Here is a 26,331-nt window from a genome sequence, read left to right as displayed (position 1 = left end):
GATACAGCACGACCAGTGGCTTGTGGCAACCCTATAACCTGCCTGGACGCGACCCTAAACCAGTGTTTTCCAACAAATTTTCCTTGGAGCCACTGCTACATGTACCTAACAAAAGCTTTGCCCCCCCCCCCTCACGCTCCCATAGATTACTATGGTGTTCAAAATTCGAAGTCCCAGAAAAACTGAACAGGTGCATGGATCATCACCAAAATCTAATTGATTCTTCCCTGTCACTGTCCCAATATTCCCTGAAAGTTTGGTGAAGATCCAACTTTCCATTCTTGAGTTATCTTGTACACATACAAACAAACAAACAAACACACAAAGATATGGAACCCTTTACTTAACCCCCTGCCGATTTCATTGGCATGGGTAATAAATACATAAACAGATCTTTCAGTTGATCGTTCACTTAAAAGTTTTAAGTGACTTTCTTAAGTCACGTTTGATTTGGCCACCAAGTGGGGATGGTGTGTTTGTGGTGATGTACAGATAGTCCAGATTTAGTAATGGGACAGTATTTCTTCAGTTGCCACAGTCCAGATTTAGTCCAAGTTTTCTTCAACAGTGGCTTTCTCTTTGCCACTGTCCCATAAAGCAGTGCCTAAAAAATGTTTTTATATCCATCCCCTGGCTTATACTTTTCAATAATCTTTTCTCTGAGTTGTTTGGGGTGTTCTTTTGTCTTAATGGTGTAATGGTAGCCAGGAATACTGATTAACCAGACACAGGTGTCTTTAAACTGCAGTCACTTGAGACACATGCACGCAGATATACCCTATTTCAATAATTGTGAGACTACTAGCACCAACTGGCTGGACTTCTGTTGAATTAGGACTATGGCCGATTTATAAACCAATAAAACATCCAAGGTGGTGAACATTTATGTAGACATAGTAATTGTGTTGAACTGGGTAATCTGGTGGTGCAATTAGGTACACAAGAGATGGTCTGACAACATAACAAATTAATCTAAAACTCGCCATTAAATTTTTTGCCATTACATTCAAACATCAAAATGTCATCAGCATACATGTATACTTTATCATTTATAGAATTCTGAGTCAAACTACCATTGAGAAGCTGGTGCCAATATCTAAAATAAAACTCCAATCATAGCCAATGACTCATTTTCTCGCAGATGCTGACGTCATTGGCAGTCTGCTATTTTGACACAAGGAGCAATTACACAACCCTATGTACACCAACACTTGAGGGCCCATTCATCACCCTCTTGTAGCTTTGGTAAAACTTGTTCCTACTTTTAAGAAGGCAGCTGATTTCAGTTCGCCCTGAAGTGCAATCAGTATCAACTGGAGACTTGCTGTTACTTAGCACTCATAATTGAATGTTGATTTATGCTGATTTCTGTCAAAGTTGCTTCATTTGAGAGTATAATTGTGTTACAATTAGGAGAGATAGTGTGACAACAAAACTATGTTTTTAACCTTAGTCAAAACCAAATGTTGAAAAATAAAGTCATAACTTTGACATGTCTTCATCTTAAAGTGTAGCTTTACCTTTAAGCTAGCGTCTGCTATAGCTTGACCTGAGTAGAACTCTAGCCAAAGTGGGTTTTAAAAGATGGTTTAACACATTAACATTTTTGTTTTTTAAGTTTTAAACTCTTTCCCTAAATATTCCACGAGCTGAGACACAGATTAGACTTTAGAGTGTAGCAGAAACTTGTTTTCTATCCCAGACATGTAAAACCGGCTCTTTAAACCACAAGAAGATAAAGCTTAAAGTTTAATATAAACATGGTGTAGGCTTGACGGATTCCCGTCTTCAAAGAGACATTTCTACGTGATTACACATGGTGTTAAAAAGAGGATAAAACCAGGCCTCTGCTCATTCAGATTCAGTCTATATACATACACACATCACATATTCTCTCACAGTTATAAAAGATGTAAGATCCAGTCATCTACTGTCTAATGAGTCTCTTAATTCTAAGCGCTGTACTCTGACAATAAAGACAATAGTGACGAGCACTTAGTACTGGAGGCTTCATTTGTTACCATTCAATAACCAGGCCTGCATTGTAGCTTCCATTACACTGCTAATTACCAGCCGTAGTCACAGTTAAGGGTTTACAGATCATCTTTCTATCAGTTTAATTAGGCTCTATGCTATTTGCTGCAGTGCTCATTTGTAATTTCATTTAATTAAAGTGAGGAATTAATAGATCTCACAGTGGGAATCATAAAGAGAATTGGCGTTCGGTATTCGAGTTTGACGGATGTTTGAAGAGCATAATGTGATGGCTGTTTTATTTCTTTTCTGAATGTTAGCTGGAGTGAGAGTGAAAACGAAACAACTGCTTACATATTTGACATTGGAGAGAAAATATAATTTTGTATGGAAAGGCTTACTTTGAGATGTCCAGGTTGGATCTTCAGGTGAAAACAAATGCTCTCTTAGGACACACCTCCTTCATCTCTCAGCTGCTTCCTCCCGTCTTTCCCTTCCTGTTTGATCAGAAAGTGTCTGTAAGACAGAGAACAGCAGAGAAATGCTGATTAAAAAAAATCTAAAAGCAAGATTACATCATTTTAAAGTGACAATATGCATCCAAAGAGCCCTGGTTATGATCCTGCTATGACACTCCATTTATATTCCTTTTAAGACGGCACCCTTGAGCGGGCTTGGGTTGGTAGGGCTAATTTAAAATGAACCATAACAGCAAGAGAAATAGTAGGGGGGTCCAAAGGGAAAACAAAACAAGTTTAAGCCTGCTGAATCAAACATAAACAACAGAAGAAGCAAGAAAGAAGCACTGTCCCACTACTGTTAAATCAAAGCTGATAACAACAAACCCAGAGGGCAATTGCCTACATTTGCTTTTCTTCCACTACATGCATATGTATACTGATTTTGCTGTATAAATATTATGAATTTACTATATTATGCCTTTAGAGAATGAATGGAGCATTTGCTTAAATATAAACATTAAAGCACAGGTGTCAAACTCAAGGCCCGGGGGCCAAATCCAGCCCATGGAACAGTAATTCAGCCTGCAAGATGATCTCATATTTCTGTTCTAACTGGCCCATCAGCCTGAGGTCTGCAGATTTCCTCAAGTATAAAAATGTGAACTTATCCCCGATGATTTAAAATATCCTTGTTAAGTCACAAATCTGAAAAAGGAGTAAAAATAGTTTGACAAGAAGTCAGGTATGTGGGAAAAGAAATGAATTGTGTTTTTATTTCACAATTTCAATCACAATTAAGACTCCAACTTAGGATTCTGACTTTTAATTTCATACTTTGAGCATTTCAACTCATCATTTTGACCTCTCATATAATATTTTGAGGTTTAAGATTCATAATTCAAAATTTTAAGTGATATTTTGACCTTTTTAACCAATTTTTTTGTATTTACCTCATATTTTCAACTCCAAACTCTGACTTCATAATCTCATAGTTTGACCTTTCAGACTCACAATTTAAAATTTTGAATCATATTTTGACTTTTAATTTCATGATTACAAATTTCATTTCATATTTTCACCTTTTAAACTCATGATATTGACTTTCCTTCAAATGCATTCGCCATTAAAAAACTTTATTTTTCGATTTCAGTTTCATGTTTTGACCTCGACCTAGTCCTGAATCCAGAATCTGGCCCCTGCAGTGATCGAGTTTGAATCCCTGCATTAAAGTGTCATCAGCATACATGTATATTTTCTTATCTAAAGTAATTATTTCAAGTAATGTATTTTTTGAAACACATCAGACATCATTTAAGAAATGGTTCAAAGTGGTGGGTGGTGTTACAAAGTTAACATCATTTAGCCACACATATAGAAATAGACAGATGTTCAAGGCACTAGGAACCGTGCCCAAGGGGCCCACAATGGATAATGATAATGGCCATACAACCACAGATGTTGGCATAATAATAATTTAGGAAGAGGGATAAAGTTAAAAAAATAATAAAAAAAAAGGTTTAGGCCCGCTGAAACAAACAAACAGAAGAAGCAAGAAGAAAGCACTGTCCCATAACTGTAAACTCAGAGCTGACAACAACACACTCAGTGAGCATTGGCCTACTCCCTTCCTTCTTTCACCACAATATTTCCACATATATATACTTGATTTTTGCTGTAAAAGATCCAGACTGCCCTTTATTAAGCCCATTAAGAATGAATAGGACATCTAAATAAATATAAATATCAAAGATTCAACCAGTACATGTATGTATATAAATTAGGCAATTGTAAGTCATTTACTGATTGAAAGTCATTAGCTATAATTTAGGGAGGGGTTCAAAGGGAGAGGAGTAAAAAAAAAACAAACAAAAAACAAGTTTAAGTCTGCCAAATCAAACATGAATAACAGAAGAAGCAAAACAAATCGACTGTTCCGTTACTGTAAATTTACAGCTGATAACAACAAACCCACAGGGCATTTGTCCACTCTGCCTTCTTCCTGCTTTTGCCACAATATATTGACATAGGTATACCTGATTTTTGCTTTATAATTCAAGAATGTCCTGTATTAAGCCTCTAAACAAATTATGAGAACATCTAATTAAATCCAAACATCACAGTATCATCAGCATACATGTGTATTCTCTCCTCAAAAGTTGGCATTTTGAGTAATTTATCATTTGAAAATCCCTGGAACTAAACAGATAAAACTCTACTGTAGCCATTGAACCAGTTTCACATGGACGGACTGATACTTGTCTGTTAACATAAAGCTAACACATATATACATATACATAATGTAAACTGCTATTGGTGGAATTAGCCTGCTATAACAGCCATTTTTTTCCTCAGAAAGCTCTCCATTTTAGTAACCATCTTTATTACAGGGCTTATTCATGAAGTTGGGATGAGCATCTTCATACTGTTGTAGTGTAACTTGGCATTAATGCGTTCTGCTTTTGTTACTTGATGGCATTTAGCAAACAGCTTTCGGTATGCTACAGCCACCATCTGGTGGTAGTACAGAGTACAAGCAGGCACTGGTAAAATTTCTGAAAGTTTTAATAAAGATGAGATAAAACTTGCTTTAACACCATTAAATGTTTAACATCATGACCCACCTCTCCCTCATAAAGTTAGTTTCAAAATTGCCTTTATATTTAATATTTTACCACCAGAGAGCACAAATATGATCTAAAAAGGTTCTCAGAACAACTGTAGATCAGGACTCCTTGTTGAATGAACTTCATCATGAACCTGATCTTTAATACCCCCAACTGTCTATGTTGGATGCCTACTTAAAACAGCATTCATAAAGGCGACATTTCACCCTTTTAGTTGTTTTTCTTGTTCTAATTAAATATGACTATTGAAAGAGAAACTGCTTCAAAGACAGTTATAAGCTGAGGGGTGAAAATATGTTCTTTTGAGTGATCTGTGTGAATTGTCTTATTAACTATTGATGCCAACAGTATGCGAGAAGACTTCGAAGAGACGTGGAGAAGCCCAAAGACACCTTTTACTTCTTTAAACATTTAAGTCACGGGTTGTAAGACTTGGGATTTTGGAGGGGTACTACTACCTGGGATTGTATGCCATCCTGATACTAGTGCAGAATAAGAAGAGGTAACTCCAACCTAAGCCTAAAGCCTAAAGAGAAGAAGGCCCTGGTTGTAGCTGACCTTTGTGTGAACCATTATTGACTCAATCTGCTATGGCTGACTGTAACTTTACATGGATTAGCATGAAGATGTAGCAGTTGTTCTGAAAAGCCTTTTTCCCCAGTAGGAACTCCAAATATTCTGGCTTCACTCCCGGACTGATACGGCTGCTCCATCCATCCTTTATCAGCTTGGACAGTGAAACATAGATAAATACACACAGGTGCCGTTCCTGGCTTCTTGGACAGGTTTACATGACCTCCACCTTAGAGGTGGATAGCCATGGCTCCTAATGTTTGGTCTATCCACGTTTTAAATACTAGAATTTGCTGATATGTGAATAAATAATCAGGCCATTTTACATTCATTTGAATAAAATTTGCTCTGTTTCCCCCTGAATTAACAAGATAATAATTTTGAAATAACAAGAAACATTTTATTTTAAAAAATTGGTCCAGTTTCTTAATTACAGAGATAATTATCTCACAGTTTCAAGAGTTTCATTCCAGCCACCACAAAGCCACACTGAATGCATTTCAAACTCCACAGATGCCATTTCAGCTCAGCTTTTAAAGCACATTAGAAGTTGCTGAATAGAAAGGCCTTTATAATGCAAATGTGAATGTTTATTTTATAGAAATCAAAGTGAGGTAGCCAAAAAAAAAAAGGGAAATGTGGCAAAAAAGAGGCAAATTGAGTAGAAAGTGCACAAAACCATTTAATGTGCAAAGAAAAGTTAAAAAAATGGTGGGAAATAAAGTGGTTAGAAGGGGTTAAAAGTGGCCCAGATAAAAAAAAAACTTAACAACAACAGACCTGATTCGAGTTTGACACACTTTTCAGTTCCAAAAAATAGGTGTTTAGGTGCACAAATGGCTTTAAAAAAAAAAAAAAAACGGCAGAAAGAGTTGTCAAAAAGGGTTAACAAGTGTTAAAAATGAGCATAACAGAGAGAGACACGATGTTCAAATCTGCAAAAATTGTCAGAAAAAAATGGCAAAGATGGCTTAATAGAAGCAACGGAAGGCAGAAAGCGGCAAAAAATGGGTAAACAAAGACACAATGGGCAGATGGAGAGATGGAAGTGGTTCAAAAAGCTACAAATGGCTTAAAATTGGCAAAATGGGCAAAAATAGGTTAACAGAAGAAAAATTAGTTAACAGAGGCAACAAGAAGTACGTTAAGAGTGGGAAAAAAATGGGTAAAAATAGAAAAAAATAGGTTGAAAGAGGCAAAAATGGGCCCAAAAAGGCAAAAAGGACTAACAAGGAAAAAAATTGGCTAAGACTGGCAAAAAAATTGGTAAAAAGTGGCAAAAAAGGCAGAAAAAGTGGGCTTCAAAGGGGTTAAATGTTGCAAAAATGGATAAAAAGAGGCAAATTGGGATAAAAGTACACAGAAGTGATTAAACATGGCAAACATAAATGGAAAAATGGGGTGAAAAAAGTGGATAAAAGAGGTTTAAAAGTTGTCCAAACAAACACTTTCAACAAAACTTTAAAAAGGCAAAAATTGGTTAAAGTTGAGAAACTGCTCTACAGAGGTAAAATGGTGTGCCCAAAAATGGGTCAGAAGTGGCAAAAACAGCAGAAAAAGTGGTGCTGAAAATGGGTAAAAAGAGGTAAATTGTGTAAAAAGTGCACAGAATTGAGGAGGGGGGATGCATTTGCTGGGTTCGTCAGGGGCCAGCTAATTCAGTGGGCAGACTACCATCAATGACTCGCATTCATAGTGAGCTGAGGGTGCACCCCTCCAAGATGGCCGCCGCCTGGATGTATTACTCCTGTTAACAGTGGTAGCAGATTCATGCACAAGTCTGCTCTGTATGAAGAAGAGTCTGATGTCAGGATGGAAACAACTGCTGACCTTTACAGTCACGTACTTAACGTTTGTCATTTAATATCAGCCAACGCTGCGATATGTGAATTATGAAGCTGTAGAAGTGAAATGTTTGTCTGCTGGAGGCGGCAGGGAGGGCTTTATCTCGCCTCTTATGATTCATGACGGGAGGTGGACCGTGTATGTGTTGACTGTCAGCTTTTACAGCAGGGAGTCAGGGACCTGCTATCTGTTTAACGCCGCCACATTTGTTTCTCACTCCCTCCCTTTGTTGTTTCAGAAGACTTTATAGGCCGTACATCAGCTGGATCAGGTAATGCATCTGCGAGCACTCCTTGGAGTTATACATCTTCCCTCTGGCAGGGGAAAGAGGTTATGTTTTATTATGTAACACTATGACAGAGAGGGAGAAGAAGAAAGGGAGAGGAGAGACATTACAAGATACAGCAGTTTTTTTTAATTATTCAGAAACTTCCAGCTTTTGAGAATCGTGTTATCCCCGTGTATTACAGAGTAAACCGAAGAGCAGAATCACACGGCTCATTCTTCTCAAACGGATGGTGAGAGCAGCGGCGGCAGTATCACCCAGAACGAGTAATCCAATAACAGTCCAATAGCTCTGGAAAAAAGGAAGAAGCTGAACATGTTTCAGGGATTTAGGATTACACTTTGGTAGGGAAACCTTTGAATTCCAAATAACCGTGAAGACAACAATAATGTGATTAAAAAGGACAAGTCGACTTAAAGTTTAGGACGTGTTTTTTATAATCTATCACCAGGGCAGAGGGTTTAATTTCAACACCGTGTGCTCAGAATTTATTCTCTTGCAAAAAACCCTCTGTTTTTGTTTGTGTACTTGGCCGCCCAGTTGTAAATTTTTGATGAATTTCATGCCTTTGTTTTGAATATGTAGATTTCATTGTTCTTTGCTTCAAAGAGGATGTACCCCAGTTCTCCTTTTGCGACGAAAGGTTGAAGACGTAACAGAGATGAGAAAGCATCATGATTTAAACATTATCTAGTTTTCTGATTATCATGCAGGCACGACTCTGCCTCCTAAGCAAAGGTCAGTCTTTGTTTGCACTAAGGAGCTGCTTTTACAAGCAGAGCTGGCTTTAATTATAGTCACTATAAACACCATATACTACAGTATTTCACTATAAAGATTATAATTAAGTTGGACAGCAGAATAGCTCTGTGTTAAGAGAAGCAATTACACCGCCTTGGTGAATACTTCTGATTAGTCAATTAGCCCATTAAGTCTGTCATTTCTGAGCAGTCGACTAAAGCTGTGACTAAGAGACCTTTGGAACAAGGGGAGTTTGGATTACAGGAGCACATTCAGTTACATCAGTCCTCAAAGACAGGGCAGACTTTTCAAGCAAACCAAGCAGCAGAAAAATACAGTCTGAAATCCAAAACTAGATGTAAAACAACAAATTTAAGCCTCTGAATCAAACATAAACAACATAAAAAAAGCACTGTCCTGTGAACTCAGAGCTGATAAAAACAAACCCTTAGGGAGTCTGACGACACTCCTCTTCCTCATTACTACACAATAAACACAAATGACCTATAATAATAATATTGAGAATGCTGCCTCTGACGCTGACATACTTGAGTAATTACAAACATGAAGGTGTCATCAGCATGCGTGTTTATTTTCTCATTTAAAGTAGGAGAGTGCACCTAACGTAATTCAAACATGACTCCAATTATAATATTTTTTCACAGATTGGATGAAGCTAGTTTGTTAGCTTGATGCTAACTAGGGCTGGGCAGTTAATCAAAAAATTAATTGAAATTGCAAAATGGCCTGCTGCAATTTTCAAATCGCAGACAGTGATATCTTTTTAAACCTGAAATGTGTCAAAATACTGATTTGATACAATTTTTTTGCAGCAGAGATTTTATGCTCTACACCCGTGGTTCTCAAAGTTGAGGTCAGGATGGGGTCGCCAGATGCATTAAAAAAATGAAGAATATTTTTTAAATGATACCAAACTGTATATTTTAGCCATTTAATGAAAATATGTGCATGAAATTAGTTAAATGTAAAATAAAAAAGTTTTATCAGTAGCATCCTGAATTGTTCCCTTACTTGTGAGCTGAAAAGCATGTCTAACTGTTATGGGTTTTTGATATTGAAAATATCTATGTGCCACGGTTTAACCACTTTCCCTACCCAATTTTGCCACTCTCATTAGCAACGTTTCATCAGTATTGCTCAATTTGGACCTTTTTTGCTGCTTTTAACCCACCTCTGCAACTTTACACCAATTTTGCCTGATTTTAACCAGTTTTCTTCACTTTTTTTGGTCACTGTTTTTGCATATTGTTGCTTCTGCTGACCCATTATCAGAATTATCAGCCCCCTTTTACCACTTTGACACCCATTTTTAACTATTTTAACCACATTTCACTATTTGTGATGCCAAGTTTTGCCAGTTTAACCCATTTCTGCCAATTTTTGCCTGTATTTCTGCCTCAGTTAACCCATTTTTGCCAGTTCCATCCACCTTTTTCCACTCTTGAATCCCATTCCAACAAATTTGCCACCTGTTTTTTGCCACTGTAACCCTTTATTGTGATTCTTCTCTTATTTTTGCCACTTCTAACCAATTTCTGCTACTTTTAGAATCCTCTTTCACCACTTTGTCCACCAATTTTGGCCATTTTTTTTTTTTTAAGGTTTGTTTTCGTGCCTTTATTGGATAGAGGAGGACAGTGGATGGACTCAGAAACAGGGATGAGAGTGGGGGAGAGACATGTGGCAAAAGGCAACAGGTTGGCCTCGAACCCGGGCTGCCCATGTACATGGTGTGTGCCTTAAACCACTCGACCATTGGTGCGCCCAATTTTGGCCATTTCTAACCCATTTTAGCAATTTTCAACCCACTTTAATTCTGTTTTTCACATCATAGGTTTACATTTTTAAGAGGGCTATATACTAAGGTATAAATGAATAAGAAAAGATATTTGGGATATTTATTGCTTTGACTAGAGTGGTTATTATTCAGGTTTAATGTATGGATATCACAGCTTAACTTAAACATAGGCCCAAAGTTTGGGTCCGAAAAAGCTCCCCCCTTATGAGCGGCCTTCTCTGCACATGACTATTCTTGAATGCTCATGGCTGTGTTCAACCACCTTCAGGTCCAGTATGGGTCCCCAGTCTTTGACACCATCATTTTGGGGGTCGCGGGCTGAAAAGGTTGAGAACCACTGCTCTACATGCATACATACTAGAGTCTTTCTTCAGAATAGTTTACTAAAATCCTACTTTTCCAGTTTGTATATATGTTTTTAATCAAAATGAGAATTACACAAAAAATTATCATCCCTTCAGTTTAGCAATCAATATCCTAATGCTAACACTTAATGGAAATCTCCATTGACAGACTTAGCATGCTATTGTAGAACTACTCAACAAGCAATCCATTTCTCTTTAGACTCACCTCCTTCATCTCTAAGCTCTCCTTTTCTTACTTCCTTCCACACTTTTCCACCCCTTATTTCCTGCTCCAGTGCTCACTCACCTTTAGTTTTCACTCTTGTGGCAACACTGTCATTCCCCTTGAAAAACTTTCTCCAAGTGGTGGCATAGCTGTGACAGAGACGAAAATAATCCCCCTTTATTTTCAAACTAATCAATAATCGATCATCATTTATCAATCTTCTTTACTGCTGAAAAAAATACAAATTAAAAACTTGTCTTTAAAAACTGTCAGTTTATGCAAAATTCCAGCTGTAATCTTTGGGACTCTGAAAGCAGCAAACTTACAACTACCTAAACTGCAGTTTCTTGACTGGTCACTTGAAGCTGGCTCCTAAACAGCCCCTTAAGTTCCATATTAGGTCAGGGTATTAATGCCTCATCCTCATCTTACTTGCAGTGTGGCAGGCTCAGTTACAAGGATGCTGTCATTTTCCTTATTTTCAATAATGATGTATCATCATGTGCAGAAGTTTTAGGCATGCAGGGCATTTAGGATTCTCCACGGGCTCAATGGGCCACAACCTGGGACTGCAGCCAGAGTCAAGCCTGACACATGTTGACACTTGTCTGGCGCTCTGCAGCCAAGTTGGACAGCATCTCTTTTGCTCTGGTTTCACACATAGCAGGACGCCCAGAGACCTTCAGCCCTTGGGATATCCACAGCAAGACCCTAAGCCATGCTTACTCACCACCTCTTACTCTGCCCTTAAGGTGTGTATGCTTCAGTTTGTTTTTTTTTTCATTTTTCCAAATCTATGTTAGATGTTAAATCTCTTTTGTCCATGCCTTTTCACCCCTGGTAATACACTTGGAGACCACCCGCAGTATTCAGGCCCTTGAGACATTCACAGCACAACCAGGGGCTTGTGGCAACCAAACTGCCTGCTTAGACAGTACCCTATACCATGCTTGCTTGCCAAATCCACCCCTTATCCTCCCCTAAAGGCGCTGACTTTGTTATCTTTTCGACAGATTCATTTTCCCACGCCACTGGTAAAATGCACGGACATCCAGAGCACAGCCAGGGTTGTGTCGATCCTCCTTCCCACCCAATGCTGCCTTCAGGCAGGCTTACTCGCCACATCTATGCCTTATTTCAGCCTTTATTTTTGGCCTAAATGTACCTAAATGTTTGTCTTTTGGTAGATTATTTCTTTGTTGTAACAATACTTCTTAGCAATAAATCTCATACTATTGAAAGCCTGTTTACTTCCCTTTTAAATGGAGCCACATTTGTAAGGAGCATGTGTTTGTAGAATGAGCAGCAGAGCTGAGTATGTGGGTCTACCCCATTAAAATTTTGCCAAATCTTCTCTGCCAATGCCAAACATCTTATTCTGCCATTGACTCTTGTTTGGTGTTTGGTGGATTGGATGATTGAAATCTGAAGAGACAAGCCTTATTGGCAATCAAACAATTCATTCATTGAACAAACAAGAGCCTCAGTAGCATGTGGAAGAACCATACACAGCTACAACAGCCTGGCACCTCCACCTCATGCTGGTCACCAGCCTGGTCACACACTGCTGTGGGATGGCATCCCATTCTTCAACCAGCTTTTGTCGCAATCGCCAGTGTGGTTGTGTTGGTAACTCTGGCATGCCCAAGCTGATCCTACAAGTGTTCAACGGGGTTGAGGTCAGAACAGCTGGCAGGCCATTCCCAAACTGTGGAGGTAGTCTCTGATAAACCCCGCTGTGTAGGGGCGAGCGTCGCCATCTTGGAGGACAGACTTTGGTTCCAGATTGTGGAGATATGGGATTGCCGCTGGTTGCAGAATCTCAGCTTGATATCTCCCTACACTGAAATCGCCAGTCAGGCATTTGACTGTCAGCACCTGAAGGGTAACAGCAGCTCAAAACAAGAGTCAGCGGCAGAATACGCCACTTGGCATGGGCAGGGACGATTTGGCTAATTTTTCATGGGTCCAACCCACATACTCAGCTGTGCTGCTCATCCCACAAAAGCATGTTCCCTACCAATGTGGCACCATTTAAAAGAAAATAAACAGGCTTTCCAACAGTATAAGATCTAATGCCAAGATGCATTGTTTAGATGAATTTAAACTATCATCAATGTATGAGTGATGGATGTAATGGTGCCTACAGCCACTTTTTAATCTACTGTTAATGATAAACAGCATTGCTGCTTAGCACCATTGGAGACAAGTAATCCACAGGGAACCTTTAATGGCTTTTCTGTCTTATGCTGCAGTTTCTCAAATATCCACAGAAACAGGATGGAACAGCAAGGATAAATATGAAACTTCTCAACCGAGTGCATGTGGTTGAACTTGCTTTTAATGATGATATCATGTTTTATATGTTTGCATGTAATGTAAGGAACATGGTTAGTCATAACCCTGCATAGCGGTAATGTAAGCTAATGGTGTGCAGGCTCCTTAAATATGCAGCAGGCGGCAGTTTGAATTAATGATAAGATGTATGGCAGGGTGTGTCAGCCCCCGTGGAGATGCTCCCTATTGAGTTAGCATCAGCTGCAGAGCAGCGGCATGAGCAGCTGGTTAATTTGGGAATTAAATGGTCGACAACAAGAAAGCATGTCGAAAAATAGATGGAGCTTTTGAAATTAATTACGTCTTTAATGGACTAACATTAAGGGTATGTGGATTTTCACATTATTTGCATTTATATGAGTGTGTACATCTATATATAGAGTAGGAGCTTGTTTTCATGATTCTGATCACAACTGTTGGTTTAAAAGCACTTCAGATGACATTTGATTACATCTCTGACCCTAATCATCACTGACTAGTTCTTGAATTTTAAGTAGTGGACATTAGCATAGACTATGTGCTAGAAGTAGGCGTTTTGAGCTGATGGCATGGAATAAACAAAGCTAAATAATGATGAGGGAAAAGTGAACACTTTAATGGTCATTCTTCACCTCACAGCTCCTCCTGTAAGCCTCTTCAAAAGATAACTTTTAATGTGTGTGGGGTAGAGGTCAAACAATCCTTCACAGGTCTGTAATTCCTCCGTTACAAGTTTCACTTTAAATGAAGAGCGGCTTAAGCACGCCCGCTGTGTCAGATGGCGCGGGCAGGCGAGCCGGGACAACAGGATGAGATGTGGGGTGTGATTAACACTTCTGATATCCACCGCCGGTTTCTCAGCTCCATGTTGTCTTGCTTTGTCTCCTTCCTTGGCTTTCAGATCGGAGATAAGATGAAACTTTAATGATCCCCGTGTGGAAAATCAGGTCGATGGAGCCGGAACAAGTCACGGCGAAGGAAGCCAAAGCAGGTCTTATAAACATGTGCCAACAATATGTTCAATATTAGGAAATGTTAGAGCATGTGGGTGAAGTGTGGAGGGAAAAGGAGGAAATGAAATGATTTGGGTTTAAAGAAGGAATAAAAGTTTGGTTTATATGCGGCGTCATTAACCGCAGTGTTGTTCTGACCCTCCTCTTCTTTTAAAGTCATTCGCCCTGGGTGAGCAGGCGAGCTTATTTTCTATCCTGGTCATAACACACTCTATAATAACAAGAATAAATCAGGGGAAAAAGATGTTTTTTCCTCCAAAGTAGTGAGCCAAATTCAGGTCAAATAGAGGTCTATGAGAAAACGCAGCAGCTAATCAATGTGTCATAACCGCACATTTAACCAGAGCGAAGAAGAGGGAGACTTCAGTGTCAACAGAGAGGAGTTTTTAAATGTTTGCCACTGCAGAAACCTTAAATCAAGCTGAAGAATGTGTTTGACCTTTGAACTTCAAGTTTTATTGATTTTAAGATTCTGCATTTCTCGCGCGAGGGCAGGCGGTGTGACGAAGCTGCCAAGTGTTTACAGTTCATTCAGTCTGATTGGGTTCAGACTGTGATGAGCGCAGCTGTGAGGGAGATACTAAAGGAAGTAAATCAAATCTATTAAAGGATTTTTGACTCAGTGTTTATTGAGCAAATTAGGACCACTGCCAACACAAGTTTGATCTTTAGTTTGTTCATTTTTATTAGCCATAGACTCAGTGCTTATAGAAAGTATTCACCACCTTGGATGTTTTACCTTTAACCCGTAGGTATACCTGAGAACATTCATTGTATTCTGTTTAGAAATTCTTGAACCAATTGTGTTCTGTTGATGCGATTGGCATGAAACTGCACACAGATGTGCATTTTTGCTCATTTTTAAATCTTCAAGCCAAATCGTCACATTGACCTGTATTGTGCATAGGAAAAATACTCATGTATATCCCTTGGGGGCAAAACTTGCCCATTTAAAAACACTATAATTGCTTATTTTGATTCCAAATTTGCAATTCTATGTATCACTGTCACTGCCATTATCTGTGATGCAACACTGAATTGGAACCTTTGACTAGCAATTGTTACTACTAACCACTATATCAACCTTTTTGGGCCAAGCGTGTTTCTGTAGGGCACTTAAAAGACACACTTACAGTGGGATTTCTTATAGCACTGTGAAATAAAGGCATAAAAAAATGAAAAAAAATATCTTCAGGTGTTGATAGGAATATAAATGTGGGTTTTGCATGTTAGATATAAGAAATAACTGGTAGTGATAACATTAAAAAAAACATTAAAAATAACAAAAAATGTTTTGAAAAATAATATAAATCAGGAATTTAGCATTCAAAGTAGGTGCAGAAAATGTCCCTTTGGGATATATATGTGTATAGTCGTTTAAAGGGATGCCTAAGGGTTAATGTGACTGACTGAATTCAACACAGGTCCAGCCACTGGTTAACCAGTATTCCTGTCTACTATTACACCATGAAGTCAAAGGAACACTCTAAGCAACTCAATCAAAAGGCCATTAAAAAAGTAGAGGATGGACACAAAAAGCCTGGCATTGAATACTCTAGCCAGCATCAAGTTAATTCACTTTTAACTTTAACTAAGAGAAACTTGCACAAAGGCTCAGTGCTCCAAATGGTAAGAAACATGAATGCTGGAAAAAAGAGAATGAAAAAACTTTAAAAAAATCAAAGTCATGGCAAGATCTGGTGACTAAACCTGATGAAACACTCAAGAAAGAGCTGAAACATCCCTTTAACCGAGCTTTAAAGAGCGGTAACAAAACCCAGGTCTAGTTGTCTTCAGTTACTGATACAAAGAAGAGCAAAAGAAAAGCCTTTTATTCAACCTCAGAACAAAACGAAACATCTGAGAAAAGCCAAAGATCTTAAGAGGCTTGAAAACTCTTAGAACAACCTGATTTGAACTGACGTAACCAAAATGTAACTTTTGGCCCTGGCCCAAGATGGTTATTTGGCAAAAGCAGAGCAGAGCAGGAAAAGGGTGCCAGTTTTAAGCATGGAGTTGGCTCCATTAGGCTTCTGGACTGTGAGGAAGCACTACCAGTGAATTATAGTGAAATGAAGACCAAATATTGAGATGTTATAAGCAGCTGAGGAAAGTCAACCATAAAGGACTTCTAGAATAAAAGAATCAGGCTCCATTGTCTGATCTGATCCAGAAATCCTGCCTTTATATCTCTCAGTCAGTCTTTGAGCTGTTTTTTTACTCTCACTTTCATTGCCTTTCCTCAGGGATTCTCAGATTGCCTGATAAACAGCGGCCCTGAGGTTGTGTTTATTTTCAGGTCTCCCCATACAGTTCACTTAAACTCTAACAAATTGAAGCAGTTGTACAGTCCACACTAGTTCATTTACTCTTTAAGAGTGACGGAAACAATCACGGAGTAAACAACTCTCTCTAAGTCCCTCTTTAGGGTGGGTGGAGAAAAGCTGCATAGAAACAAACAGGATATAAAGAGGATATTCATGAGAGGGTTTGGAGAAATAGCCGACATGAGCAGATGTGAGGAGAAAGAGAGTGGAGAAAGTAATACCATTCAACATTTTTGTTTTTGTCTTAGCTTAGGTGAGCGATACTGTCCTGTGCTTTTCCATTATACAAGCCTTATAGAGGCAGGAATCACAGACGACAGTGTGGTATAGTATTTTACCATACAGTGGAATACAACCAATATGAAGATGATATGAAATAATATGACATTTTATGATACAACATGATATGGTGTGATAGAATAGAATATTTATGAGACTTGGCCAAAGGCAAAGGAACACCTCAGATAGAGCCAAAATCTCAAGAACTCACTGTAACTTCCACCCGAAGTGAAAAGAGGCCACATGTCAGAGCACGATATTAACCTCCAAGAGGAACGAAGGCTGGCGGTGCTAGCTTGTAATGTTAGCCTTGCTGTAGAGAGTATATTAGGCTTACATCACACCTGCTAACACTATGACCCTGTGAGGAATTTGACTGTTTTCTAAGGATTATCTCTTTTTGTATTACATGACATGACATGATATGATATGATGATAATATACGGCACATTATGACATGGTATGAAATGTTATGATAACTGAAAATTTACAGCAGAAACTAAAAGAGATGTGATATTTTTCATAGAGATCAAATATGCACTAGCATAAGTCATACCAGAGATAGGCTAACAATGTTAATATCATTTTTAATACAAAATCAAGCTGCTGTCTGTGGTTAAATTCGTGTTCCTAATGTTGATTAGACTGAATGAAACTACATCAAATGATGTCTAAGAAGGTTGATTATGTCTGATAGATTTGCCTTTTTAATTAGATTAAATCACAGTATGGCCTGCTGCAACTTTAAAATCGCAGCAGCTGCAATATCTCTTTTACTTGAAATGTGTCAAAATAGCAGTTTAATAAATTACTTTTTGCAGCAGCAGAGATTTTATGCACATTTTGCAAACATTCAAGTGTCATGTTTTTATAATGGTTTACAAAAATCCTCCTTCTTGTGTTTTATGTATGTATCAGTATCAGTGACATAAAAATGATAATGCCCTTAAACAAAGCAAATGATCTAACATTTGCAATATGAGAAAAAATAGTTAACTCATTCTATCTAAAACTGTTAAGGCTAGCGTTACTACCAGCTATGATCAGCTGGTAGCCAGCCTCACCTCCTCCACCCAAGCCGCCTCCTTTATAGCTTAAAGCTTGTTGCACCCCCATATTCAGATTCATGCTACTAAGGATTAATTGCTTCTGAAATAATTCCATTGTTTTCAGTAGACATGGTTTTATTTATGGAATTATTTATTGCTTTAATTTGTTGAAAAAAGCACAAGATCAACTCAAGAATAACCGCATATTAACTCTTTAGACAACACAGTTTTTTCAAGAAAATATTCAATTTTGATCAAGACTTCAGAAGGCTGTAGCTTTGAAGTGGTTAGAGATAAAGGCATACTGTAAATGTGAAAAATCTTCAGTATGACCCAAAGTTTGTGATGGGAGTAAATTCACTCATCTAATTTGCATATTCTGACATTAACCTTGGACACCCCTGCTGCCTCCACTGCCATTGGCTTTGCGTTTTCTCCCATGGCTTCTACCACATCTGCCGCTACCTCCATCACTATTCGCGGTGTTTTGAGCACCCCTGCTACCCCCACCACATCCCCTCCTCGGCATTCGCCGATTACTCCCACCCCGGCCCCAGTGAGGCAAAGCATCAGCTTCGGTATGTGCTGCTCGTGGACTGTCATGGCGCACGTATTCTCGCTACAACTCGCTCTCTTTCTCTCTTCTCACTCCGACTACAACCACTACTACCACTTCCTCGTCTCCTTGACTAGGGGTGCGTCTTTCAAACTCTAAAAACTCCAAAACTTTGAATAGAAACACACCCACAAATGCTGCTGGGATTGAAGTTACTCATCTCCTGGTGTAAAGTAGTAACAACATTAGGCACTACATTTGCAGCTAGAGCCTGTTTAATTCAGCAGTGTTGCTTGTCGCAATTTTACAACTTTGGCGCTTAAAGAGTTAAATCGCGATCGCAAAATTTGGGGGGAAAAAAAATCACAATTGGATTGTTTTTGCAAATCGTTCAGCCCTAATCAGCACTCCACCTGGTATTAGCCTTCGACTTGGTCCTAAAGCTAGCGGTTAATGCTAGCGGATACTGCCACTTTGTATTCTTTTCACAGTCCGTCATTAGGATGGCGACTCTAAAGTGACTAAAAACTAAAAGTGGGTCATGTACCACGGCGCCACCTACTGTTTCAGAATGTGTAATCTTGTGAAAAAAAAGAAACACCTTTATTATCAGTGGATTTTTCCTATGGTCTGAATAATCAATCTTTTCTTTTACCCTGCTTCTCTTAATTCTTTCAGTCTGACACTATACTGCTGCAGTTTCTACATTCATCCCACTGTCAGCTTTGTCTTTAGTTGATGACTGCCATTTACATCACCCTTTTTCACGTCAAATGAGTCACTATTAGGAGTCATAAAGCATGATGCGGTGAGTCACATTACCAGGAGGTCTATTTAGAGTGGCATCAACATGTGACACCAGTAACCTGATGACTGAATCACATTAGTTAGTATGAACATTGATGTTCACATTGCTATAGTGACATTTGTCCCACTTCTACAGAGCAGTGCTGGTGCTGTGGATTCTTATTTATAAATAGCAGATTTAGTGTTGAACAATTAAATCTACAACTGCACTGTTATCAAGCATGGATCCACAACAACAGTAGGTTTTAAGCCAAAATGAGTGACAGTAATGCTGCAGATATACCATCAGGTGGCCACAGCTGGGACAAATTACAGAGACCATCAGGCTTGGCTCTTCCCAATGTGAAATTAGATGTAATTACATGATGGAAGCATGTTGGCTGTGAAGACTGGGCGAGATGAAATACATGAAAGCTTCTTATTGATATTGGGTAATGAATCTGATAACCGTGGAGGGAAAGCCCAGCACTACAGACCGGTGTTTTCAGAGGAACGCATGGGGGGAAATGTGACCGAAATTGAAAGTGTCATTTGGCTTTGAGTGCCAAAGTGTGTGAGGGCTGGCCAGCTCGGCTTGTTGACGATTTTGGCCGACCATTCCTTCCTCTATCGACTTCATCTTGCAGCGTGACACTAATGCTTCATCTAATACGGACAAAATTGAATGGAAATGCCTCACAGACAATGACCCTTTGAGGAAAAAGCCAATCTATTTGGGACTTATGACAAGGCTAAATGCATTAACCAAACTATTTTCAACATTTATTCAGACACACATTCAAGCCAAAGCAGCAGAAGGTCGAGGACCTTTTTAAAACCCTTGAATTTTGTTTTTTCATGTTTCATCGCTGATGATAACACGGCCTTAAACCTCAACCCGGCATGTCAGATAGTCTGCTGGAAATCACAGCTGATCCACGTGAGACAGAGCCTGAGGTCAGGGCTCGCTTTTGGTTTCGACTGCCCAGTTAGTGAAAGCTGTCAGCTCGGTTTATTGTTGCTACCACAGCAGTGATGTGCAGGAGATTAAAAGGGGAAATATCTCCTCTCAGTCAATATCACTCTCAATTCTGCCCCAAATACTGAAGTTCAGCACCAGTGCTAGGATTGTTTTAGGTTGTAGACTGACACATTTGTAGGATGTCTTATACTGGTTAAAAGGCTCAGAGAGGTCTACAATTGCCAGACAGTGAAAGTACACTGGTAGGTGGAGGGGTACAGTGATTGTCAACATCTATTTGAGCAGTAGTGTTGGGTAAAGGGTTAGGTATTGCTGTTTTTTTCTCTGAAACCAGTGCTAGACTGATCATTTTTATATGGTGCCAGTGCCTTAACCGTACCTGAAATGATACTTTTGAGAAAGAATGTGTTGAAAGTCAGCAGGAGACTAAAAGCTTCCCAGGTATCTTAAATGGTGGGGGATGTACTGGGGTGACAAGGTATCAAACTGAAGTACTAATACCTGTGTTGTAATTTGGTGAGGCAGGTATCAGATGTGTTGGTACCAGTGGTGGACAGTAACAGAGTACATTTACTAGAGTAATGTACTTAAGTACATGTTTTCAGTATTTGTACTTTACTTGAGTATTTGTTTTTTTTGGAAACTTATGACTTTTACTCCACTACATTTCAAAGACAAATGTTGTAGTTGTGAGAAAGCCCTACAGGTAAAGGCCCAACAGCACCATCTGCTGGTGAAAAAAGGCACAAACACGATCTGAACTAGTCAGGGCATGCTCAGTCACACTGACAAGCAGCACACCAGTTAGTGAGCAGACTGTGAAGCTGCATGGACTTTCTGTGTGTTTTCCATATCACGTGTGCGTTCTTGAGGAAATGTAAGTGCTTTCAACTTAAGTTATGGATATTTGATCAACATTCCAGTTTGTGTAGTAGCATGGAAATATGTCGTGTGAAATTTAGTTAGCTAAGTAGCCTGTTGTTAGCTTTGCCTCTTGTTAGCACCGCAGCTAATTCTGAATGCTAGTGAGAGCTCAATGATTAATATTTTGTTTGTCATGCCAATATTGCAGCTCAGTTTATTGTTGTGATTGTGACCATGCCTTCCGTTCATAGAAGTTTAAATGTTTAATTATTCACTGTGGTTTACATTTGATATAAGGCTACCATGCTGTTAAGCATGCTTTGCTTCTGCTAGCTTGTACAGTTTGTTGCATTTCTGTTGTTGTATTATGCTTAAGTAGCAATTTTCACATACGTTGGGAATACAACTGGTGGATCTTAAATTCATATGTTAATATGGCAGCTTATTGAGGAATGTTTATTTATTTAGCTGTTAAACAATAAGCTGAACATTTCGTAATACATTTTATTGCCTGTCTTTGTTCTCAGACCACACACACATACCCACATATGTTGTACAGTGATGTAAAGCCCAACAATCTTCATTAAAGGAAGACAAGTGAGATCTCTCTCCAAGTGTCTTGATTCTCTAATCGGAATCATAGTCCATAATCCGCCGCCTCAGCCAGCAATCCTTTTACAGGGTTCACCCTCAAACAGTAGTTTCAACTCCACTACATTTCTGGGAAGCTTGTCGTTACTCGTTCCTTTCAGGTTCAGCCTAGCTTAGTAGTCAGATGTTGGTGTTTTTCTTTTCTAAAATGCAATTGGCCACATGCTGTGCTCCTCAGAGAAGGGAACCAATCGCAGTCACCACTCACAATTGGTTCCCTTCTCTGAGGAGCACAGCATGTGGCCAATTGCATTTTCTTTTCTAAAATGCAATTGGCCACATGCTGTGCTCCTCAGAGAAGGGAACCAATCGCAGTCACCACTCACACCTGGGATGGATTTGGAAATAGGTTTCCTCATCCTCACTCTGTGTAGCAAGCTCTCCCGCCTTCATTCAAACAAAACTCAGCGATGGAGATGGCAGGAGAAACTCAACTGAAAAACCTCAGCTCGATGTTTGAGATTTCAGAAATGAGGATCATTTTAAATGTCTTCTGTGTACACCGCGAACAAAGTACATTTCTGCATTCGAGAACTCACCGTCCAACCTGAGAAAGCACATTGAGGTACGTAAACAGACGTTGTTTTTCACTCCAGATAAACATTTTAAATGAAGTTGTCTGAGGTTAAAGTGGTTGTGGTTTAATGCGATGACCAATGATGGAAATGTAGCCGACTATTAGTGCGCTAAGCTTGGTGATGAATGAGAGGAAAACAGCCTGCAGAGTCAGACTCTCGGTGAATTAAGGATTTCTTTTTGACCAAACCAGCGGTGATGGTTGTTGGGAGAGGGGACAGACTAACAACTATAGTTTGGGTGAGTCTTAAATGTCTTTCTGTTGAGTTTTCCTTATTGTTTTTGATTGCATTTTTATGGAGAAGTTTGTACAGGTTTTATAGACTTTCTGTAGCAGAGTGTTTCTACATGTAAGTCAGTACATCATTAGGTGGTTTTAGAGAGTTGCAGGGATCTGTAAAAGCACTGAGAAAAAAATACAGCAATGTACTGATATTAGAAAATGAACTTTGTACTTTTGAATACTTGCGTATTTTTAAAAGTAAGTACTTTAGTACTTTAACTTGAGTAAAATTTCACAGAGCAACATTTACTTTTACTAAAGTAAGATTTGACCACAAGTATTAATACTTTGACACAAGTACTGGAGTTGAATACCTTGTCGACCACTTGTTGGTACCAGTACCATGTCGGTACTGGATTTCGATACTCGTGCCTAGTTGGAAGTATTGAAAAACGTGTCAGTATTAAAATAAACTCGCCGAATAGTCACATCAAAGTAGATCGGGAAATGATTTACAGCATTTATATGCATGCTAATCAACTGTCCAGCTACATTCAGGGACAATTAGAAAGAATCAAAATGGTATTATTGCTGCAAGAAAACTCCTGGATATAGAGGACTGGACGCTAAGGGGATGACTTTTTTGCATTTGCACTTACAAATGACAAACGTTACTCCAAAGCCAAGGAAAATGCCAGATTTATATTTTTCAGTTACAAAATGTCATCAAAAGCCCCATAGAGGAAGAAACATTTAGTAAAATGGAGCCTGAATGCTACACAGCCTGAGCAGTATTAAGGCTAACATTAGCAGCTAATGATGCTGCTAGCTGTAGCTTGCTACCTGCGAAACTCAGCGGTTGTTTTTTAAATGACAAATTTTTAAAAACTGTGTAAAAAAAGTAAGAATAAAACATAATAGCTTTAATTTAATTTTTTAAAATGAGTTTGAATAGTTAGCAGCTAATTGTAAGTTTGCTGGAGTAAAATAAGCAATATTTCTCTTTATAACACCGGACTGTAAAACTTGACTTGGCTATTCATCTTTTCATATTACCTATGTGAGGATGCTTTCAAAGCAGCATCAGCCTCTCTTTACTAGCATAATATCATTAAAAAGTCACATTTGAGAATGTTAAACATGGTTGCAATAAGGGGAAAAAGCTAAAAACATCAGAGCAACACTTACTTAGCTGATGTTCTCTGCTAGCTAGCATCTGGAAACGATCATTCCAGCTGGAAAAGTTGATAGTCATCTGCATAAGGGGAGAGTTTTGTTTATTTCCGAGGGAAATCAAGACCATTTACAATATTAGTGGAAGTTTCATGTGCTTGTTTTGCTTTTGTGTGTTCTGTGAAACAACAAAAAGCTCTACAAGCAGAGTAACAGCAGCTAAGAGGGGCTGGGATTAGTTAAGGTTCAGTTCATTCCTAAAAGGCTTTGGGAATTAAACATAAAACAAACATGATCGTGCCTCTGACAAACACACAAAGCCTAATTAAGGAAAATAAACCCTTTCCCTTCTAACATCATGACTGGTTTTAACTAGCCTCCAAATAAAGACTTTAAAATATAATTGGTCAAAGAACAAACAGACTACAGAGAGGAGAGTGGGCTGACTGTGCAGTGTTCAGCACTGCTGCAGTGAGTCAAATTTGAATGTTAGAGAACAAAGACAAACTGCTGGCCACAAACTAAAGTCTCAGCAGTACTGCTGAGTCCGTCCTCGCTGCCTTGCTTTGTCAATATTTACCTCTTTAGAGTTTGATCTAAGCCGCTATAGTAAGTTTGTGTTTCCCCTTAATGAGATTTGTTCTGCTGATTCTCCATCTGCCGCACTCAGTGAGAACCAAAAGCCATGCAAAGGCGAGCAAATCAGGCCTGGATGTGGACTGAGACGGCGTAATGAGCGCCGCTTTTGCAGGGCCCGCCGCGGGAGAGCCGAATGCCCTGTCAGTAACCTGCTGTGTAGTAATGACTGCACATGTCAGTCTCTAATGCTACGTCTCAAAAATACACAGATATGGAGTGATGTACACCCAGATAAACAACTAAGAGTTTCATTATTTTCTCTTACCCCCAAATACACTAATGGCCAATTATTTCTGATATTTTTCCAGCTGTTAAAGCTAGCCAGTGTCTTAGCAGTAAATACCCAGCAGACTCCGTCCTGTGAACTCTGTTGTTTTCGTGAAAACTCTGTGTGGAAGTCAGAATCCTCCTGTGGCCAGAGAGAGTCGAGGTTCAACCGAATCAGGCCAGGCTTCTTTGCAGTGCTGACATTTGTAGGGCCCGATAAGTATAAAGCTCAGCTTCTTTTTCTCTTTGAGTAGAAGTTTGCTTTCACTTTGATTCTTAGTTGCAGTTTTTCACTGTATTGTTTCCTTCGCAAACACATTATGGCACTGGGAAACTGCTGAGAACCCATGGGAGTAAAACTTTCTACTAAATTCGATACAAGTGAAACAGTTCTGAGTTGAATGCAGGTCAAACCCAGCACAAGTCTGACCAGGCAGCAGAGGCCTGGCATTCAATGTATATTCAGAGCATTATAAGTAGCCACATACTGAATCACCAATCAGCAGTAGAGCCTCTGGAGCGGTCGGCTTCTCCGCTCTTGTAATTAGAGTTTCACGATATGGACAAGACTTCCTTCTTTCTCCATGAGCTGTATTGAAACCAGTCCAACTAGCAACTCAAGAACCAAGGATGGAGTTGCCAAACAACCTCTAAGAGTGGATTGTTTGGCTGAAATTGCATGCATGTAACTCGACTCTCCATGGATTCCGGGTCTTGCATTACTGGATTGAGTTCTGCCCTTTCATTCTCCACAGGGATGGTTTTTCCGAGTACAGCCGAAGCCAACTGAATAAACTGAACAGCATGATATATATTTACTACTAAAAGGAGAAATAAAAAGCCTTTATATGCCAAGATTTGGCCTTAAAGCAGCAAGTATTGTGTTTTTATACAATAACTATACAAGTCGAAAGAGATCCATTCAGATTTAGAAAATCCTGAGTCGATGGGCGAGATTGTCATTGGATCCCAACTCAGCAAACATTTGTTTGGTTCTTTTTCCCATGCTATAAGCTATTGTAACTTTCTCATACATGTAGACGATCTGACTGACAACACTCAATAGGATCTTCACATACATTTCTTTCACCAAACCAGACAATATAATTTGTGTTTTTTAATGTATGGCTTCTACTTTAACAAGAATGTGATGCATGATTATTCAAACCTAATTTTACAATGTTAATTGGACATAAGGAGGGCTGTTTTTGAGGGACCATTAAATGTAAGGGAGTATCAATCAAAACAATAACAAAAGATGGAATGCCTTTGTAGCTAACTTCTCTTTTTGTTGTTTTTATCAAATTAAGGACTCTATTCAATAAAAACTGGACTCTGTTTTGTGGATTTACTCAAAAGTAAACCACCATTTCCACGTTAAGGATTAATTTCACATAATGAAGGTGAAAAGTTGTTAAAAGTGACCCTCAGCTTTGTGCTGCAAACTACTCGTAAAGCTTTTTGGTGTTTTCTTTTTAATTAAGGACTCTTTCCAACAACAAAAAATACCCCTAAATGTGAATATTCAAAGAAAACCACTTCTCCCATTTCAAGGATGCATGTCACACAATGAGGGTGAACAGCTGTTAAAAGTGGCCTTCAGGTTTGTGCTACAAGCTACTTCCAAAGCATTTGTTGTTTTAAAAATCAAATTAAGGACTCTGTTAAATGAAAATGTACTCCAAAATTTGGATTTATAAATGATATAAAAAGTAATCCAATGTTTCCATTCCTAGG

At 38.9% G+C, this 26,331-nt stretch overlaps 1 protein-coding gene across 6 annotated transcripts in view; it reads right to left on the bottom strand.

The window, feature by feature from the left end:
- b3galt1a (UDP-Gal:betaGlcNAc beta 1,3-galactosyltransferase, polypeptide 1a) overlaps nucleotides 1-26,331 on the bottom strand; it is a 240,692-nt gene that overhangs the window by 48,473 nt on the left and 165,888 nt on the right. For 4 of the 6 annotated variants that reach the window (XM_041781535.1, XM_041781538.1, XM_041781534.1 and 1 more), the window contains one exon: nucleotides 2,376-2,490. The gene's annotated coding sequence lies outside the window, so the exon portion shown is untranslated. Of the gene's footprint in view, nucleotides 1-2,375; nucleotides 2,491-10,974; nucleotides 11,043-23,703; nucleotides 23,774-26,331 lie in introns of those variants that run through there. The other 2 variants (XM_041781537.1, XM_041781539.1) reach the window with 2 other exon arrangements.

Source organism: Cheilinus undulatus, linkage group 24 (genome assembly GCF_018320785.1).
Source record: "Cheilinus undulatus linkage group 24, ASM1832078v1, whole genome shotgun sequence".
Classification (NCBI taxonomy): Eukaryota; Metazoa; Chordata; class Actinopteri; order Labriformes; family Labridae; genus Cheilinus; species Cheilinus undulatus.
Note: the sequence above shows the minus strand (reverse complement) of the source record. Positions and strands in the feature narration are given on the sequence as shown.